Consider the following 15,434-nt stretch of genomic DNA (forward strand, 5'->3'; position numbering starts at 1 on the left):
TCTATTTGCATAACTTCAATCAGCTGTTTCTCAATAAATGCATATATAAAATGCAGGGGATATATTTGTGTTTCAATTTACAATATGATCCTATGGATGGCCTATACGTTAGGTTTAGAACATGATGTTATCTGTTCTGACATACAGTGTGAAAGCATTTGTAAATTTGTCAGTAAAGATCCATTGTTTTGGTTTTGGTGGAGCTTGTGTGTAAAAGAAGTTCAAGCATTTTAAATTTGTGTTAACTGTATGCATTTTGTGTCAAAGCAACAAGAAATGTGTTAATTGTATAGCCTACACAGACGGATATTGTGCTAACTGTGTTAAGAGTTTAGGAAAGTTGTTAAAAGTATTGAAAAAAGTGTCATAGCGATCGTGAAAAACTGTAACTTCAATCAGCTGTTTCTCAGTAGCAATGGAACAAAATCCACGGGATATATTTGTGTTCAATTTACAATATGAACAGCTGTTCACTTTGACTTTAGCCTATATGTTAAGTTTAGAACATGAGGTTATCTGTTCTGACATACAGTGTGAAAGTGAAAGTGTGGAAATTAACTGGTTTGTCTGTGTCTTTAAGTTTTTGGGTATGTATATAATATAAACTGTTTTTCAATGTTTATTTTTCCATCAAATTATGACCTGGACACAGGAAACTTCTAACTGAATAATTATATTCAGATGCTACCTGTTTTAATAACTCGTTAGGTATACAAGCTCTAAAAAGACATTAACAAAACGTGTATCTGTATTATAACATTTATTCAAACATTACTATATACTGTACACAAGTATATTCAACATGAAGGGCAGTCAGACACAGCTGCCGATGATGGTGTTTCTTCCAGACTGCACACAGAAGGAGAAAGCTTTAGGTTAGGCCAGTAGTTATCCAACCTGTACTGATAAGATTAGAATTGTATATTTAGAAAAGTATATTTAAGCATACTGTAACATGAAGGTACTTCATGTAACTGTGTAGTGGTGTAGTTTCTTCATCATGGTATTACAGTTTTTTCCAATTGCTAACACACTAAAATGACATGCATAGCACAATTATTTAAACTGACACAGAGAGCAAAACGTCTTCTCAAGTCTACAAAAGTCTAAACACATTTTCTGCTTTACACACATTTTGCAGTTCAAAATGGCACTTTTTAAATGCACTGAACACGGTTCTCTGCATAAGACACAACAATCTGACATAAAGTCACATGTTTGCCATTTCAAAACACTGCCTTTCAAAAAGACACTACATGAGCTAATTGGCCAATATACATGCCACCTGGCCAAACACCTCAATGGTTAATGGTTACCACTTCAATCAGGAAGTAAGCACTATGAAAAGACCAGAGGTGAGCACCATTTTTTACTGTTTTTTGTGAGCATATTTATGTTCAGTCCAATGTAAATATATCTACTGTGCATATGCTGCACTGACTTGTTTGGTGAAAAAGTAAAAAAAAAAGAAATGTTTCAACAGCATGTGTGTGTATCTGCAAATACTTCTGTGCATGTGAACAATCTGAAGAATTTTCTACAATTTGAGCTATTTTAGTATTATGGCAAAGCATACTAAAGATGAGAGTGCTTTTCATTATGCCCAACAGTGTGTAGTTGGTTAGACAAAAATCTGGTAATATGAATGAAGTGTGTGCCATTTGGTGCAAAAGTTTGATTTTGATAATGCTATATGCAGTTTTGGTTGCAGTGCTTCATTTTGCAGGATATATGAGGTATTTTGCAGTTTGGGTGTGTGGTTTTGTGAATTGTGTTAAGTATTTTGATAAAACCTTATTTTGTTGTTATGACTTTTCATATTTTGGTTGTAGCCTTGTAGCTTGTGTGTTTACAGTACTATTTAACCTTTCTCACTTGCAGTTTACTGCATATCATATTGCCTGTGGTAGCTCATCAGCTGGTAGCGTTTACCTTGTAGTTGCTGATCATATTTTGCACTGCATTTGTCTGAAAGCTAGAAGCTACTGGACAATGAGCTAATGTTACATACATGCAGTAAACTACAAGATAATGTAAACAGTTAGCTACTGTAAACTTAATGTAATTGAGATTAATTAATGCAATTCTCCTTACAGGTAAGTGTTATGACTACTACAAACATGAACTCCCATGAGTTTTTAATTTATTGACATGGGATAAATAAGAGAAAACGACTATTGCTTAAATTAAAGCCTATCAGTGTCGGTAACGTTACCTACCTTCGCACGTTTCGGGCAATGTTCCTGACAGAATATTCTCCTCCTGCAAGCAGACTGATGCTGATTCACCTTCTCCATCTTAACAAAAAAATTGAACAGCACAGTTCACAGTTCCACATCCATTTCGTCCAGTGTTTTGAAATGAGAAACGGCTAGTCCGTCTGTTAAAAGCATAGACAGAGGCGCTTTTCCGTGTTTTTTCATCTCTCCTTCCTGTTAAAAGACAGACAGTGCGTCTGTCCAATCAGGAGGGTCCGTCAGTTAATGCTGTTGTGTTTTATGATTTGTTGAAGTGTTTTCCTATTTGCTGTCGTGTTTTCCTATTTGCCGTTGTGTTTTATGATTTGTTGAAGTGTTTTCCTATTTGCTGTCGTGTTTTCCTATTTGCCGTTGTGTTTTCCGATTTGCCGTTGTGTTTTCCGATTTGCCGTTGCGTTTTATGATTTGTTGAAGTGTTTTCCTATTTGCTGTTTTGTTTCCCTATTTGCCGTTGTGTTTTATAATTTGTTGAAGTGTTTTCCTATTTGCTGTTGTGATATGCACTTCAGGGCCACCGTAGTTTTGCCATTGAGAACAAGCTAAAGGTTAGCACCCTAGCACCCTCGTTTCAGCTAGTGACGTAGAAAGCCGTGCAGATTTTGAACAGCTCACCCAGAGACTGAAGGCAGGACACATTCAGAAACCCGTATCTCACTCAAAACAGCATGGATGTTTTTTTTTTTCAAAGTTTGTATGCGTGTGGAAGTACCAGAGACACAACATAACAGCCCAAATCCCAGAAAAAGTGATTTTTTTCATAATATGGGCACTTTAAACTGCCGTTAGCATCCAGCACTCAGCGCTGGAGATAAGTGCTGTTACCTATATGTCCCGGGGCTGTTGTCTGCTCTCAGTCATCCCAAGTCTATTAGCGTAGGGGGAGTGAAGCAGACAGACCGGGGTGTGCTAGCTGGCTAAATTAGCATTAGATTAGTTGGCTATATATACAGCTAACATTACTGGTGAACTTATTTGTGGGTTAGCCTAGTGCCAGAAACATGTCAGAAATAAAATTACAGATTTCTTTGGGTTTGAAAATAGTTGGAAACAGTTGGGATAGTATAAGTACACAACTTAACAAAATATTTAAACTTGAAGTTCTTCGGTGATATTTTAGTTCCATTTCACACGAGATGCATATTGTTTTTGACTTGTCGACGGAGCCGTCTGGGAGTTTTTTAAAGTAAATCGCGCCATTTAGAACTGTGTTGTCTATCTCCATGGCTGCAGCAGGAGGTAGGAAGTGTCTGTGGCAGGTTGACAACAAGTAAAGGTGCCTCAAAGGGTCAAAATAGTAGCAGCCAAAGATTCTAGAGCGTAGCGATTCTTCGTAGCAAAGATTATTTGGTAACAGCACAAGTGACGGTGTAAAATAAAGAATCTTTGGTGCACGCAATTAACGTGATGAACACAGTTATAACGCGTTTATGCTGACAGCCCTAATTTTAATGTGTCAGAGACGCAGGATGCATACCTACCAACATCACTGCAGTGGTTGTTTTCATAGTGGCGAGGACCCTCATGGAACTATTATATACCTGCTTAAGCACTTAACCACTTAAGCAATTTTACAATGCAGCGGCCAACACAGCAATTAACAGAAGAACATTATGGCACTAATTATGCGCTGACCCATTCATTATTACAAGTCCACAAGTAGCAACACAAAGTGTTTACTTCAGCTCATTCAAAGGCCATGTGTCCTCCAAAAGACGGGGACCTCGAACCACCAATTAAATGTGGTTTCCCACCAGCACATGTAAAGCAAAACACGGCATTAAAGGACACACCCGGCATCAGGGGTGCCGCCAGGAATTTTGGGCCCCATGACAAAAAATCTAATTGGGCCCCCTCTGCGCAGCTGTTGTCACCACATCTCTAGGACCTAACTGTCCAATCAAAAGCTTTACATAACTCTAATTAAAGGCTTGCAACTGTCTTGCTTGTTGTAGTTCAATACAGTTAATATTGTCTGTATCTTACATGCAGGCTCAGGTAAGCTACTCACTGTTTCCAATTGTCCAGCATCCAGTACAGACAGTAGGTTGTTTTTTTTATTTTATTTCATAATGATCATTATGTGAGAAAATAATTGTTATTAATGTGTTTGAATTTCTGTCATTAATAAATATTTCATTTTCTTTTTTGTAATGATAAAAAGAGCAAGAGAGACAGAGAAATCCCCACAGACTCCCTGCAATGATGCTAACTGTCATGTCATTGAACACAATGTTGCTCACCTTCTTCACTGGGACAGGGAGGGGCACAGTTAGGGGGAGACTGGGGTGCTGCTGACTCATCTGTTGTTAAGTCTGCTAAAAGGGGCAGGGACAATGATTTAATATGAATATCTTGCTAAACGTTTCCCTGCACTGATTAAATGGTGATTAAATGTAGGCTAACACTAGTCTGTAGCTAGCTAGCTTATTTCACTATGGACATTAAGCCAACAGGTTAATACCACTCACAGACTATAGGCTACCCACCTTTCTTGGTGAAAAACTGGGTTACAGTTTGACACCCTTTCCTTTGTCTTTCCTCGCTCTCTTTTCTCTCTTTCCTTTTTTGAAAACCAGACTTTGATTTAACATTACTTGGCAACATTGTGGTCACTGTAGTTCTGGCGCATCTACTGACTGCAACTAAACACCGTCACTCATTAGTAAATTTTATGTGAAGTGTACCCAAAAACAATATTCAGTAGTCATTAAAGCAATTCCACAGGCAATGGTGAATTTGGTTAAAGGCATGTTGCAGTATGACGCAGTAGTACCACGCGTGCCTTCTGTTTATAGAGGACCGGGATTTTAAGGTGGCAAAATGCACAAACAAATTTATAAGGGGTGCCCTTACATACAAATACAATGTTATACAAATGTAATACAAATATAGACGTTTCTTTTGCCATGCAAAGTCTATGTGAAAAGTCTTTCTGGGCCATGGGGTGCAGTACCACCGTTATCCGCTAAGCCCATGGTGGCTTTTAGACTCGGCGCTCTTCCTGGGGGCTTGGTCTGAGTGCGCTAAGGCAGGACCAAACCATTTCGTGCAGATACAGGGGGGTGGTCGGTCAATATGGATGTTTACTTTTTGGTCAATGGGGATATTTAACTTTTACAATCATTAATTGTATTATTATATTTGAAATATATATACTGAATGATGATGGTTTAATAATTTTATATTAGTTCTTACCTATTGTTTGGGGCCCCTGTCAGTCATGGGCCCTTGGAATTGTCCTAACTTTTCCCCCCTATACGGCGCCCCTGCCCGGCAATAAAAAGTCTCCTTTTCCCAATTACAGCCCTGATTGCCCTGATAAAAAAGTATCAGGCTATTCAACAGACTCCAATAAAAAGACGACCCAGATACACTTGAGTGATGGTAGTCTGCAACTAGAGCTTCACTAACAAATGACAGAGAGAAAATGCTGTATGACAAAGAAATTCTCCGCAGGCGGGTCCATTGACTTTATTCAGTGTTGTATCATAACAGTGAATTAGAGGTTAAGGCAGACATAGCTGCTTTCTATTCTGGGCCCAACATTTCTGCAGGCTCAGAGTCATCCAGAGCTAGAGAGAGGCAAAGATCAGCACCGTAACTGGCAGAGACGAGTGACACACAAGTGCGATTTGGGCTATATATGCATCCCCACGGTGCTCGAGCTGAGATGGAGTAGGTGGTTGAGGAGCTCTCAGCGGGTAATGCGTGGGGATGGACGGGTGGGTGGATGAAGACAGAGAGGGAGGGAATTGTTGCTATGTTAAAGGTGGTGGATGAGTTTATTTTTAAGCTGGAGGTGAGGTGATGTATGGGACAATAGGGCAGTGCAGTTGTCAATGCTGGTCACTTGTTTGCAGGGGCCTCTCTAAGGGCCTTTCAGTGTCACTAAATCGCTACTTCAGCCTCTAAGCATCGCTTACGCTGAAGTCATTGACATTTTTTACCCTGCTTAGTCCAGAGATGAACCTATGGTCCAAAATAGTCCAAATGAGTATCTTTGTTTCACAATAACCTGGAGGAAAAAACAGCCCATTTTTAACCATATTTTTCTAATGCTGCATTAATGTTATGTATATCAGACTTACTGGAAATGTATATGTGTTCAAGTGGTATTCACAACCAGGACATGTAGAAGTTACGGTTTGAAATGACAATATGGTTATATGTGTATCTGGTATAGTTTTTACACAGAACCAAGCAAAGGCGGTGTAATTCCACCCCAGTGTGTGATTTCACATAGCATGTCAGCATTCCGGAAGCAAAAGAGGCAACACAACAGCCTTGTGTGTGAAATCCATCAAGGGCTACATTAAATATACAATATGTAACTTTCTGCCGCTAGGGGTCTCTCAATCAAAACAATGGATGGTAAACACGGACTTTTGATGACGTTGGGACATTGCATGGAATTATGGGAATTGGGGTTTTTATTGTTAAACACCATCGTCGATTACATCTGTTCACGGACAAGTTCACCCATTTTTTTTTTTTCTTTTTTTGGGTCTTTTCCCTTTATTTGAAAGTGGACATGAAAGGGGGAGAGAGATGGGGGATGACACGCAGCAAAGGGCAGCAGGTCGGATTTGAACCCTGCGCCGCTGCAAAGGAGTCAGCCAACATGGGGCAAACGCTCTTACTAGGTGAGCTAGAGGTCGCCCCCAAGTTTACCCATTCAAGTGTATTCACGTTATACGTGAATACACTTGGGGGAGTAATGTTTATTCATGTCATTCTAATAAAATAGCTGCAGTTACCCCAACATAATTACATTTTTCTTGATTTGATTTGTATTGGTAGCTGACCAGTTAGCTAGTGAGCCAACAAGCTATCATCAGCCAGCAGCTAAAACCACATTATTACAATATATTTTACATATCAATGTCACCTTTTGGATGTTTTCTACACCGGGGTGGGCGGGGTTTGTTGTAGCGTTACTCAAGGAGGCTGAGAGACGGGTGTGGGTGGGGATTGCTAGGGGAATCTCTGGGACGGCAAGGACGTTCGATGGCCATTGTGCAGCAGCAGAAAATCTCCCAGAATCTAAGCCCCAAGTGGTCATCGCTTCTCTCAGGGCCTCTGCGATATTCTCGGCTTATGACTCTCCGGGAAAATTTTTTATTTCGAAGTCCTCTGTGAGGAAATGGACTGTCAGACTTATGTAGGGCTCCGTTGTCCTGCTGGACCACAAGTCTGTTGTAGCTGCATAGTATTCCACTTGTGACAGCTCTGCCTCTTGGAGTTGCATTTTTCATACATTTCTTTTATCGCAACTTGGGAAAAATATGTGCGGGATGGTATAACATACTGCTTGTCAAGCGTTCGGATCATTTTCTTAAATTCCTCTTTGGCGACGGTGTGTAATGGCAACATATCTTTAGCGATATGAAACATTATTGCATCTGTTATTTCTTTCTGTCGTAGCGCCTTTCTGGTAAGGTGTCACACTGGCAAAGGCACCGCAAATAGTTTTTTGTTTTGGTTGACATCCAGATTTGACTTTGTATTCGTCGTAAAGAGCTTTGTGGTGCCGATTTAAGTGATCAGTGGTGTTTCCTTGTTTTGTGGCCACAAGTTTATAACACTCCAGACAAAGTACCTGTTTTTGGTTAATATCCTCCTTTTTGTAGCCCAAATAGCTGATTTTCACTTTCTTTTTGGTACGAAACCATCCTTTTTTTGCGACGTATCCTCTTCGTCGCTCATTTATACAGGACTGCCAGAGAATGTTGGCTGTGAGCAGCGGCACAGCGAATCAATCACAGCGAACAAATCACTGCAGGAATGCGGAGCATGCATGTCACCCCAGCAACAAACCATACCACAAACTTATGTAAACTGTGTGCAACCCATAGTGCTACCCTTCTTCACATCGCATGTTCTGGCGATGTGACTATCGCGCATGCACACATCGCGATGTCAATGCTAAAACACAATATCGTTCAGCCCTAGTAAGTAAGGTCGTTTTTAGACATTTTAATGCATACATGTTACATATTGTACCTTTAAGCTAGCTACAGTTGACTGAAGAAGAAACTTTTATTTGTCACGTACAGTACAATGTAGTGAAATTCAATCTCTGCATTTAACCCATCGTAAGCATTAGGAGAGTGGACACATACAGTGCCTAGGGAGCAACTTGGGGTTCTTGTCTTGCTCAAGGACACTTTTGACGTGTGGCCGGGGGAGGCTGGGATTGAACCTTTAATCTCATTTGATAGAGCAGATAGCTTCCCTATTGGAAACATGAATTCTGTATATTTGTTAGAGGAGTGAATTTGCTCAAGAATCAATTTGTTGGCTGAAAGCCTACTGTGAAATTGCGCACAGGTGTCAGCAAAATTGGCCCATGTGACAAGTAGCATCTTTAAGGTGGGAATGGTCATACGGTTCCTCTCGTCAGTCCATGTGTTGTTCACGAGCAAAAAGATCTGCTCAACGGGAGCATTTGTGCCCAGTAGACACATGGTGAACTGACAAAGGAGACCTACATTTTTGAACAGAATCTCCCTGCTTTTCAAATGCGAACATTTCCACCCAGCGCTCGTCTGCTGACTTTCCAGCAGACCTGGAGGGACTGGTTAAAACGAGATAGATAAGAAGAGGCATTGCGACAATGTTTACAAATATACATTGTAACACTGGCTACACAGATTATGCAGACCGCTACGATTGACTGACACACACACACACACACACACACACACAGTTAAAATCATACGCTGGATGTTTTATTAGTCTTTCTACATGGGTTTAGTTAATGATTGGGCTATAATGAGACCATGTCGGCTATGTAATCGCTGACAACCACGACAATTTCATAGTGGTTGGTGTAAACCGGAACATTTTAGCGTCCCGACAGGCTTTTGTCGGGACTTGGGACACGCAACTCAGAATGGGGACCAGACGTCCCGGTCAAACCGGGACGTCTGGTCACCCTAGGGCTGACCCTCTCTACACTCTGAGTCACATGCCCAGTCTAGTGGTTTACATTTTAACGTTAGTGTAACATTATTGTTGCTAGCTTGAGAACCAGGTAATGGCCACAAAACTGAACTGCTGTAACTAGTGGCGCAAAAAGTGGGTATGCGCTATATGCGGCGCAGCACCATGGGGGCGCCAAAGTGATGGTAAAAAATAATTAAAAAAAAAATTTAAATGATTTTTTTGGTATTTTCTATTGTTGCATATGTAGCTGCTGTTATGCGTTTCTAAATCATTTCTGCATTTCCTCAATGTTATATAACATTTTAGAGGACTAACAGGCTAGAGTAGGTGCCTTATCTCATAAGATTCCATCATAGAACTTTGACAGAAGAGGGAGCGGGGGCGCCGTGAGCGCTGAGCGAGCAGGTACGAGTAGTGAGTTGTCGTCTATGGAAAAAGGTGGATACAGCAAAAAAGCTGTCGGGGGCTAAAAATAGAAAAAGAAAGAGGGGAAAAGGAGATGCCATGTCAAGGGATGCAACAGCAGTTAAATAAGTGGATGGTGAAAGGCAACAGGTAGGATTTAAGGTGTGACATCTGTGCTTGGAGGCTTGCACTGGGAATGTAGCAGCCAAATGGGGGTTTACGGCTAGTTTAGAATATGCAAAACCGAGGTTGCTGAGCTGAAAACTGGAAAATATAAGGTAGCATGTACAATAAATGACAAGAATCTGGAAAACATAACTAATGCAATAACTCTGGTTTACAATGGAATCATGCATAGATTTGCTACCAAACTTGGAGGCTTACAAATATTCATGTTAACAGACTGTTCTCAGACTAGCTAGTGTTTGCTAACACTAGCAGCTAAAGTGGGGTTTACAGCTAGTTTAATGCAAACCAATGTTGCTGATAGCTACATGTAGATTTTGGTTAAACCCTATGGTACCAATCCCATGCATGACATATCTTAATTTTATTAAGGTAAAATAACTGGTAAAAATAAGGTAGCATGCACAATAAATGACAAGAAGCTGGAAAACATAACTTATGCAATAACTCTGGTTTACCATGGAATCATTAATAGATTTTGTTTTACCATTAGCTGTTTATGTTAGCTGTGCTGTCAGACATACAGGCTATAGTTACATCTGTTGGGTGACATGGAAGCTGTAATTACAGGGTCACATTTCTCTCTCTCTTTAAAGGTCTGTGCTAAGGGGCTCTCCATATTTGTACTTTTTAAAATCCAAATGTGAATGAAAGCACAACCTTACTGCATAATAGTTGTCTTATCTGATGCCATCACTAGGCTGATTTCAGAATTGAATGTTGGCTGCTATATTTAACAGTGAGTTCATTTCATTCAGGTGTGAAGATGGTGGATCAGGAAAGACAGGGGAAGGCAACAGGTAGGTCTAACATTAGGTGGAAGTGTAGGGGGAGCCACTTGATACCAACAGATTAATTTCTTAATATTATTAATATGGAAAAACTAATATGGAAAATCTATTACATATTTGTTTGACAATATGTCTTAGTGGAGAAGAACACAGGCAAGGAGTGAATGAAACAGACATGAGGTCGGCGATGGCATCAAGTAGAGATGAGACCAGTGATGACATCAGGTAGGAGTTCTATTAGATCACACAAAACACAAAACTAAATGTCCAGTATGGTTTGAAGAGATGGCAAGCCATTCACCACTGAGGAGGAATTTGAGGAGAATGTGGAACAGAGAGGTGAAGATGAAGTGGAAGAGTATGTGGAACATAGGGGTGAAGATGAGGTGGAAGAGAATGTGGAACAGAGAGGTGAAGAGTAGAGGGCTGAGACAAGGCCTTACTCAGAAGATCCATCTGACTGGCCACCACCACACCAGATTGGGGACTCCTTTAGGCAGCGTATGGTTGAGAATGGCCCACAGAAATGTCCTGATGGGCCGTATCCAAGATCAGACAAGAGTAGAAGGTGTTTTTCCAAAGCATACTGTTTTTGTTCAATGTCCAATGGAGAAAAACTGCAGCAGGATTGGTTACTGTACTCCAAAAGTACGAATAAAGTGTATTGTTTTGCATGTAAGCTTTCTGGTGGAGCTAGAGTTGTTGACACACACTTTGTGGTGGGGTACAATAACTGGCAGTGTCTTTCAAAAAGGCTGCAGCACCATGAAACCAGTGGTTATCACATAATGCTTATCTGTTGTGGAAAGAATTAGCATCCCGCTTACGCTTTGGTAAAACTATTGACAGAACATTGCAAAGAGCCATAGATGCTGAAAAGGCACACTGTTGAGCTGAATCTCAGGAATGAGTCTCAAAGAACTACACTTCCCAGAGTGCACCAGCAGCAGCAAACCGGCTGCTTGTCACTTGATCAGTAATTGTCACTGATTTGGAGCACCTGTGAAGGCATGGAGGTGCTCAGTCATTCAGACAAACAAACTTCACAGAGAAGACACTCCAAGTTCACTCATAGGGTTCATGAGGAAACAAATGCCTGAGATAAAAATGAAAGAGTAGAAAACTGGGACGCAGTATATTGCCAACTGCAACAACTGTGGGGGTAGACATGCAGCTAAGAGAGACAAATGCCCAGCTTAAGTGTTGCCAGCAACAAGTTGAATCATTTTAAAAAGTGCTGCAGATCCACACAGCAGACCTACAACAGGCAGAGACCTAGCAGAAGTGTTCACCAGGTAGAACCTGACCAAGCCGACAGCAGTGCTGATGAAACATTCTATGTCGATGGAATAGGACTGCAAATGACTGTTGATTCAACTGGTGCCCAAATGGAGCAAAAGGATGAAGCTTTTGTCACTGTGCAAGTAAATGACCCCAGTTGAAATGAAGGTAGACATAGGTGCCAAATGTAATGTATACGGGCAGCAAAATCAAAACTGTTGGTATAGTTAAGTTACAGATAGATAGACAGATAGATAGATAGATAGATAGATAGATAGATAGATAGAACAACGGTGAGTTATTTTAAGCAAAGAGAGGGGGGCTATAATCGGAAAGAGAGGACCGTGAGTTTGAAGTTGCACTGTTTAGCGATTGTTGCTATAATTCTAAGCCAATAAAGTGTGTTCAGTCTGGTGGAGAGGATGGCAAGGTAGTGTTATTTTTTAGCGGTTCTCACCGTAATTTCTAAGCCAAGGAAGTGTGTCTGTCCGTCGGGTGGAGAGGACGGCGAGGGTGTTGTGTTTTTAGCAGTTCCTACTGTAATTCTAAGCCGAAAAAAGTGTGCCCGTCAGTTGGGTACAGAGCTCCGCGTGAGCAGGGGCTTTTATGACTGTCAATATAGCCAGCATCTAACGTTAGCTACTTCGCTGTGCTGTGAAGTAATGCCTGGCTATGTGAGACAAGCGTCTAGCAACATGTGGATGCTGTGGTCTCAGCCTGGCAACCTCTGTGAACTTCAAGTCTGGGTAGGAGGAGACAACTCTCTCCAGTATTTTTAATGTTCATTATTTAGTAAGGGGCCACCGGAGGAGTTTTGGGACCTTTAGGCTAAAAAGACTTGACCCTCCCCTCGCCAGTAATAATTTTTCTATGACCCTCCAAAATGATTTGAAAAAGAGGCATGACCCTCCCCTTATGTGCTTTTTTACAGCCATGACATACATGAGTTAACCTCTGCATTCTCATCTTGCACATCACACTCCTCTTATGGTGTGGTGGCCATTTCAGTAGATTTACTCACTAACATTTTTGTGGAAACACAATAAGCATGGAAACTAAATGCACACTTCCTGCATTACTGCATTACTTCAAATACTAAGTTACTCCTCTAGCAAACTAGTATTCACATGAAATAAAACAATAAAACATTGAGACCATTCAGCAAAGGACACTGGGAAATAACAAATTCAACACTGGTTGCTATGGACTCGTCACTAGGCTTCCTCAGTCATTGTATATTTTAGCATATAGGTAAAGCTGCTGAAGCTTAACATTATATTCCAAAACATAGATGTTTATTTTTAAAGCAGATTTTAAATTACATTGTAACAATTTAACAATTCGCCCTCATGAAATCCAATCACGGCACGGCTGTCTTGGAATGACAGATGGTGGCGGAATGCCCCAACACTTAAATTCAACTAAAATGTAACAGTGAACAATCAGTATTCGACGAAAAAAGAACCGGCAAAACCGTATTTTGCCGTAATCCAATGACACGGAAAAAAAAAGTAATCCACAGCAATCCGTAGATCCACAAAAAGGGTCACGGTGTATTCAGCAAGGCCTATAGGAGCGTCACATTCACCAGCCAGCTCCAAACAGGTGAACGAGGCCTCTCCACTTCGCCGCTTAAACAAAGTGGAATAAACGTATAAAAGTCCAAATCTACACAAAACCCGCAATCAATTAGTAAACTGACATCACATTGATATACATGGTATTTAGGAAACCTTTATTGCAAGGTTGCCACGGCAAGATGTCCAGACTAGTGCAACAGTAATTTTCGTTTTTTGCATCCTGCTGCTCCCATCGTCAGCCAGGATATATTTTTTTTACTAAAGCAGTATATGAAATCTGATGTATTACCTACCACCATTTAGTTGTTTTGTGTTATTTAAGATATTTATAAAATATCTGGTCATGCCAGATGTAATTATTCCACTCATTTTTTAAACAATGCAATTACCCATTTCAGCCACTGGGGCAGGGGGAGCACTACAGCAAAGTCATGGGTCAGACCCATCTGGTAGCGAAGTAGGGCCAAGACTAAGAGCTACATGAAAAAATATGCACCAAACAAGCCACTTTGAAATTTTGCTGTTTTCATGAATACAAAAGTTGGGTGACCGGGGGGGTCACCCAACTTTTGTATTCATGAAAACAGCAAACACACACTAGACTAAAAAATGTTGGGTGACCCTCCCCTCAACAAAGAATAAAAAGACATGACCCTGCCCTATTTTCCTCCGGTGGTCCAGTCCATAAATACCGAACGGTCCCTAACTATTTTAAACACTAGCTGTCAGTATTATACATATTGCACCTTTAAGTGAGGTATGTTTCTCATATGTTTCACCTCATGTTTTTTTTTTTGTAAAGTAGTTACTGAGTATATTTGTTGGATATTCGTCATTTGTAAATATTTGTACTGCTACATTTACTACTTACCAAGATAATGTTCTAAGTATTCTAAGAAGTATGAGGAACAGAAACTCACGGCACGAGGACACAGACTGACCGGGCGAAGACACAAAACACTCTGACAAAGGACAACGGGAAACACAGAGGCTAAATACACTAGGAAACAAGCAAACCAAGAACAGGTGAGACAACAGGTGACACACATCAGGGCGTGGCAGGACAATCAGACAAGGGCGGGAAACACAGAGAGTAAAACTAAACATGACAAGACAGAAAACAGACTATCAAAATAAAACAGGAAACAGGAACAGACAGAAAACATGACATCAAATAAACACAGAAACTTGACACAACACTAAACACAAGGGAGGACAGAGAGCACAGGAATAACAAAACATACACAATTCAGAATAAACACAAGAACAGGAAACCTACAAAACAGGGGCATAACTATACAGAATAAAATATACAACAACAGGACATACACAAATGAACAATACAGACAACAAAAATGAACAAACGGGTAACAGAAATGTCCCAAACTGTAACACAGGCTGACCCAAATCTACTCAAGTCCTAGAAACGCCCCTGGTGGTGAGTAGATCATTTGTGATTTTGATGAGTGTGGTCTGGGTGGGTAGTACGCCAGATTCCAAGGAGCAATTGATGACATCCACCATGATGGGACACAGGACAGGCAGACATGCTTTGACCAGGTCTGTAGGCATTGGGTCCAGAGAACATGTGGAAACCTTTGCTTTGGTGACCAACTTGGTCACTAGAAGGTCGTCCACAGGCGTGAAGGAGGAGAGGCAGCTTTGAGGCAGATGAGCAGGGGAGAAAGCAATGTCCTGTGTTAGATTGGTGTTAAAAGGGGAGGGGCTGACACTAGGGGGAATAAGAGCAGCTTCCCTAAACTTTGTCTCATCCAGAGAGTTTCAAACCGGGTTCTGTGTCTGTCAGACGGACTGCAAGGTGTACTACCATCAATCAACCAATCAGCCGTGCAATAACATAACAAAGAAGGAAGATGCCTACATGTGAGCTGACTCCACTATTTCAGTCAGAGGTAATGTACAGGCACAAAACTCAATTTCATTGTTGTGGTATGATGACTTTCACGATGAGGTTAATTGAACTT

The 15,434-nt window shown here is 40.8% G+C and overlaps 1 protein-coding gene across 3 annotated transcripts in view; it reads right to left on the reverse strand.

Moving 5' to 3' along the window:
- The window catches only part of LOC116050660 (whirlin-like), a 147,975-nt gene that overhangs the window by 120,759 nt on the left and 11,782 nt on the right, over positions 1 to 15,434 (reverse strand). The gene's annotated exons all lie outside the window — the stretch shown is intronic.

Source organism: Sander lucioperca, chromosome 2 (genome assembly GCF_008315115.2).
Source record: "Sander lucioperca isolate FBNREF2018 chromosome 2, SLUC_FBN_1.2, whole genome shotgun sequence".
Classification (NCBI taxonomy): domain Eukaryota; kingdom Metazoa; phylum Chordata; class Actinopteri; order Perciformes; family Percidae; genus Sander; species Sander lucioperca.